Source organism: Megascapheus bottae, chromosome 12, assembly GCF_031878675.1.
Source record: "Megascapheus bottae isolate mThoBot1 chromosome 12, mThoBot2.hap1, whole genome shotgun sequence".
Lineage (NCBI taxonomy): Eukaryota > Metazoa > Chordata > Mammalia > Rodentia > Geomyidae > Megascapheus > Megascapheus bottae.
The window spans coordinates 9,805,051-9,811,312 of record NC_143520.1 but is presented as its reverse complement, the minus strand read 5'-3'; positions in this window follow the sequence as shown (position 1 = coordinate 9,811,312).

Here is a 6,262-nt window from a genome sequence, read left to right as displayed (position 1 = left end):
ATTTTTTCTAATAAGGGGTAAGTTGGAGAGAAAAGGAAAGAAACTCAACTAAGCGTAACAGCAGGAGTCCCCCAGCAATCTTCTGAGCGGCTTCCTGAGAAGGCCTCCAGCCATTCAGACACCAGAAGGCTTAATGAGCTACCTGATGATTTCACTCCCTTGTGGGTACCTGCCTGCAAAGATGGGTTGGCCAATGGGGGGAAGCTTTTCCATGATTGTTGGCAGCCGTGACCGAGCTGTTACTTTATGAGATGTAGCTATCCGTTTGCCTTATGTAATGGGGCTACTGAAATGTAGGTAGGAAAGGATGCTGAGAAAATGAACTTGCATTGCCTTGCTGGGATAAGTAGAGAAGGAGAATGGGCTTAGGAAGAAAGTTTCCAAGAAAGCAGAGCTGCTGTTGAAGAGTGGGGTGGGGCCTTACAAAAGGGGACAGCTACTCACCAAACTGTCCTCCCAGCTATCAGGCCCCACGGTGAGGGACAGCTTGATAAGGAAGCAGGACGATAAGGAAGCTCGAAGTGAACTAGCACCCCATCCAGAGGAATGGCCCTATGCTTTCAGAACTCCAAAGTGCTTTGCAGAGTTACTACTTTCATAACATCCTGTACAACTATAAGCGAAATTCAATGAGGAAAGAGAGGGAGAAGCAAAATAAGGATGCTTTTGTGACCAAGGCATTTTTATGGTTGGGATCTAATACTATCAGAGCTAATTCTATCATAATTATATCTATCATAGCTAGGTCTATCTTACTTATCTAGACTTAATTTTTTTCAGAGAGCATAGCAATCTTTTCTTCTAAGTTACCTTGACAAGTGAGTAATATACTTACTTAGAGCAATTATATGTGTTGAAACATGGAAGAAGGGCTAAAGAAACACTATCCCGGAAAGTACCAGGATTTAGATATTTCCTTTCTAGCTGCACAGACATCAGCCATCAAAAAATTGTCTGGTGCAGAAGTACACACTGATAAGTCTAGCTATTCAGGTAGTAGATAGAGATCAAAGGAGATCACGGTTTGAGGCCAGCTTAAACAAAAAGATTTTGAGATCCTTATCTTAAATAGAAAAACCTGGACATGTGACATGCACCTATCATTCTAGTTATGGCAAGATGCTAAATAGGTAGATTATGGCTCAGACTCACCTAGTCAAAAAAAAGTAAGATCCTATCTTGAAAATAGCCAGAACAAAAGAAAGGGGAGTGAGTGGAAATTTTGCACAAGCAATAGCAAGTGCAAAACTCTGAGGTCAAACCTCAGTATGGCCAAACAAATAAAATTATTCCTCACATTTAAACTGTAGACAACATTAAACAGAGCCCAAAATCACATTTTAGATACAACTGTACTTCTCTTTATCTTAAAACCAATGCACAAACCTAAAATTATGTAGTTATAGAAACTACGTACCAAAGTCTTGATTTACCTAGAAGCACTGAAAAGGTGAGGCCTTCCAGGTTTGCTTTAGAAAAAACCTTCTAGAAGTCTTGTGGAACCTCATCCGGTGTCCCACTCAGTCAGGAACTCCCAGGCGTTCCATGGACCTGACTGTAGGTGAAATTCTGATTTATTTTTTTTTTGCCAGTCCTGGGGCTTGAACTCAGGGCCTGGGCACTGTCTTTGGACACTTTTGCTCAAGGTTTGTGCTCTGCCACTTGAGCCATAGTGCCACTTCTGGATTTTTCTGAGTATGTGGTACTGAGGAATCAAACCTAAGGCTTTGTGCATGCTAGGGGAACACTTACTACTAGGCTATGCTCCCAGCCCATGAAATCCTGATTTTTAAGATGTCTGCTATTGGAAAATGGACCTAGAACAAATTATGCTAACTTAGGTAAGCCAAGCGCGCGCTCTCTCTCTCTCTCTCTCTCTCTCTCTCTCTCTCTCTCTCTCTCTCTCTCTCTCTCTCTCTCTCTCTCTCTCTCTCTCCCTCCCTCTCTCTCTCTCTCTCTCTCTCTCTCTCTCTCTCTCTCTCTCTCTCTCTCTCTCTCTCTCTCTCTCTCTCTCTGTATCTCTCTCTTCCTCGTTTGCCAAGCCTTGAAGGCAGGGCCTGAGCACTGTCCTTGGGCTTTCTCAAGGCTAGAGCCCTACCACTTGAGCCTCAGACCACTTCCGGCTTTTTTCTATGTATGTAGTACCAAGAAATCGAACCCAGGTCTTTGTGCATGCTAGGCAAGTACTCTACCACTAGGCCAAACTCCTGGCCCCCTTATTTTCTCTTATACGTGAAGGCTAGGTCTAAACTACTCTGGGACATTATAAACTATACAGGACTCTAGGCATTTGTACATAGACCAAAGGAGGAATTCTTAGGAGAGGAACACCAAGGCACAAAACATTTGTGCCTCTGATCATATAAAATAATGTTTCTTGAAATGAACTCCAGGAAAGGGAAATAAGATTGTTTTCCTTCATTGCTACTTTTTTTTTTCTTTCCGTTTTGCCTCACTTGCTCCTTTATCTGTGTTTGGGAGGGAAAGAAGCACAAAAATGGAGATACAAAAGTGAACAAATGCAACGGTGGTACTCCCTGGAACACTATGTTGAAAATGGACTGTATAACTTGTAAATGGGAATGGGAGGGAAAAACGGGGAGAGAGGAATGGAAGAGGTGACATTGCCCCCAAATAATTGTACTCATTATGTGACTTACATAACTGTAACCCCTCTGTATACCACCTTTATAATAATAATTGTTTAAACTAAAAAAAAATCTATGCTCTCTTAAAAGGAAACCCAGCTTTGCTGGAAATGGAAGCTTAAATGGAGGGCCAGGACATACTTATTTTTAGGGAGTAGGAAAAAATAAGATGAAACATTTCACTAGACTATATCCTGTGTTGAAAAAGAATCATTCAGGGTCAGGAGGAACTAAAGAGCTCTGGTTGAAAGTTTGGCTTGTCGCTTGAGCTGACTTGGAACAAGACTCTTATGAATTTACCTCTTACTCTTCCTGTTGGCAAAGCCAGGGCCTAACCCTGGACCAAGAAGGTCTTGGTCTCCGTGGGGTGGGGACAGATATCAAGAATCAAGAGTGGAGGTAGAAGCAAGGCTAATGCATGCTAGAGAAGAGTGCTAGGTAATGTTAAGTTTAAGTTTGTGTTTCCTCACTATAAATCCCATACACAAACTCCAGTATAGGCATCTATTAGGTACTAGATAACCATCACATTGGAGTAAGAGTTGTCAAGTGACAGCAGTGGCTGAGCAGTCAACAGACCTCATATACCCTTGTGTAGCATGTAGGGCTAGAAAGAGCCTAGGAAACAAGTAGGTTATAAAGGCACAGAATTGAAAGAAACCCCAGGGGAAACATCTTATCGTACTCTCAGTCTCCTCCCTGGTATAGAGAAGTAAACAAAGAGGCTTTTCTACTTCCCACAACTTAACCAAGAAATAAAAAGAGTTCCTATCAATTACTTATATATTGGAACTTCAATTTCCCTTAAAAAAAAGTTGGCAAGCCATAAATAGCATCTAAACTGGTACAAAAGTTCATAAAGTTCATGGAGACTGAAGACTGTGCTAGAGTTGACCTCCTATTTTCTTCAGATCTCTCTCCATCCTAACAGACACTTTCCTTTTTTTTCTTAGTTGCCTGCTCTGCCCAGGGTCTTTTGAAAGATGTATTTCTTGCCTTGCACCTTTAGCAAACATTTACAGAGTGCTTGCAGTTGATCCCAGGGGTGGTTTCAGACCTCAACTATGTGGCTAGACATGTCGTACATGCTGTTGCCCTCACAGGGCCTGTGCATACAGATTCACTGTGTTTCTTTGTTTTAGGAAGAATCATTCATGGAATAACAGCTTTCATTTCCTACCAGATCCCTAAGGTGTGGTAGCGTCTCGAAATCTAGTAGAGGTAAAAAAAAAAAAAACTGTTTCATTGAAGCTGTTAACTCTGCCTACTTTCTCCTTTGTTTTTTGTTCTCTTTTGGATCCTCCAGCTCCCACACTCACAAGTATCCTCCAAATACATGTAATGTTTAAACATTTGGGAAATTCAAGTGCATCAGCATTTCCTGTTTAGCATCCAGATGCCAATTCAAAAGAAAATTTTCTCTTTCTGGCATGTCCATATTCTTGGTACTCCTGAGTCTAAGATCTGAGGATCAGAGTTCAAAGCCAGCCTGAGAAGGAAAGCCAGTGAGACGCTTATCTCCAATTAACAACCAAAGTGGAGCTCAAAGTGGCTTAAGTGATAGAATGCTAGCCTTGAGCACAAGTCCCAGGGAGAATTCAAACTCTGAGTTCAAACTCCAGGACAGACACACATAGGCACACAGGCATATGCATGCATCACAGGTGTGTGTGCGCACATGTACACACACGTGCACACACACACACACACGCACGCACACGAAAATTTGCTCTCTCAACCAAGAATGGCTAAGTGACATAAGACCAGAAATCTTGAAAATATTACGGGAAAGGATATGGGAAACACTAGGGCTCCTAGAAACAGGTAGAAACTTCCTGAAGTAAAGATCAAGAATCACAACAAATCAAGGAAGACAGGATAAACTGATTTTTATCAAATTGACGTTTCTGCATGGCAAAGGATACAACTAGCATGATAAATAGAAAATTCACAGATAGGAGAAGATTTTTACTAGCTATGCACCAGACAATGGTCTCCTCTATAAAGTATATTTAGAGGTCAAAAATTACCCCCCCAAACAAAAGAATGGTCAATAGATTACGAAGAAATGTTCAATAGCTCTGGCCATAAAAGAAATGCAAATCAAAATAATATTGAGATTCTACCTCATCATTATCAAGAAAACTAATGGCCATTATCAGAAAGACTAATAATAATAAATGCTGGCATAGATGTAGTCAAAAGGGATTGCTACTACACTGTTGGTGGGAGTGTAAATTTGTTCAATCCATTTGGAAAGCAATATGGAAATTCCTCAAACAGAGCTTTCCTATGACCCACCAATCCCACTTCTGGGCATTTATCCAACTGACTACAAACCAAGCCATGAGCACCACCATGTTTTTTGCAGTATTGTTTATCAGAGCCAAGATATGGAATCAACTCAAATGCCCCTCAGTAGATAAACTGATCAAGAAAATGTGATATATATATATATATATATGCAATTGAATTCTATGCCTCCCTCAGAAAGAATGGCATTACTCCATTCATAAGAAAATGGAAAGACCTGGAAAGAAATTATATGAAGTAAGGTAAGCTGGACCCAAATAAACATAGGTTGCATGTTTTCCCTCATATGTAATAATTAGAATGTGTCTATAAATCTACAAGTAAACCCAATGGGTAATAAATATGAGATATTATACTTGGACATGATAAATTAAACAGGACTCTAAACATTTTCACAATGAGACAAAAATGAGGATATTTTTAGGAGAGGATCACGAGGGCTCAATAGCTATGATATATGAAATGATGCTTATTGAAAGAAACTCAAGAAATGAAAATAAGAGTTTTTGTTTTTTACTTTTTGTGATTTCTTTTTCCTGTTTTCCCCTTTGGTTACTAGTTTTGATTTCTGTACCTTTTGTCTTGTATAGAGGTTTATCTGATTTGGGGAAGTTAAAGGGAAGCACAGCAGTGGTGGGACAAAGGATGAGGAAATTCAGCAATGATATTCACTAGACACTATATTGAAAATGAGTTGCACAGCTTGTGTGGGAGACAGCCAGGCAGGAAACAACACTCTGAGAAAACGAGGGAAGAGGTGACACTGTTGAAGAAGAAATATATTTATTACCTGACTTACATAACTGTAACCCCTCTGTATATCACCATTACAATAAAATTATTTTTTAAAAAAAGATATAGGATTAAGGGCCCGGGAGTTTGTTCTAGTGGTAGAGTGCTTGCCTAGCATTCATGAAGACCCAGATTCAATTCCTCGGTACCACATACATAGCAAAAAGCCAGAAGTGGTGCTGTAGCTCATGTTCTAGCCTTGAGAAAGCCCAAGGACAGTGCTCAGGCCCTGAGTTCCTGTCCCCATGATTGGCAAAAAAAAAAAAAAAGATATAGGACTAAGTGACAGAAAAATGCAATTATCATATTTACAGATATATGTTTACTCCACAAAAATGTACACTGAATTTGTAAATTAAAATCATCAACTGAAATAAAAATATATACAACTGGGCACAGTGGCTCATGCCACTAATTCTAGTTACTCAGGAGGCTGAGATGTGAGGTTCATGGGCACTAAAGACCTTGAGACTCTTATCTCCAATTAACCTCTAGAAAACCAAAAGTGA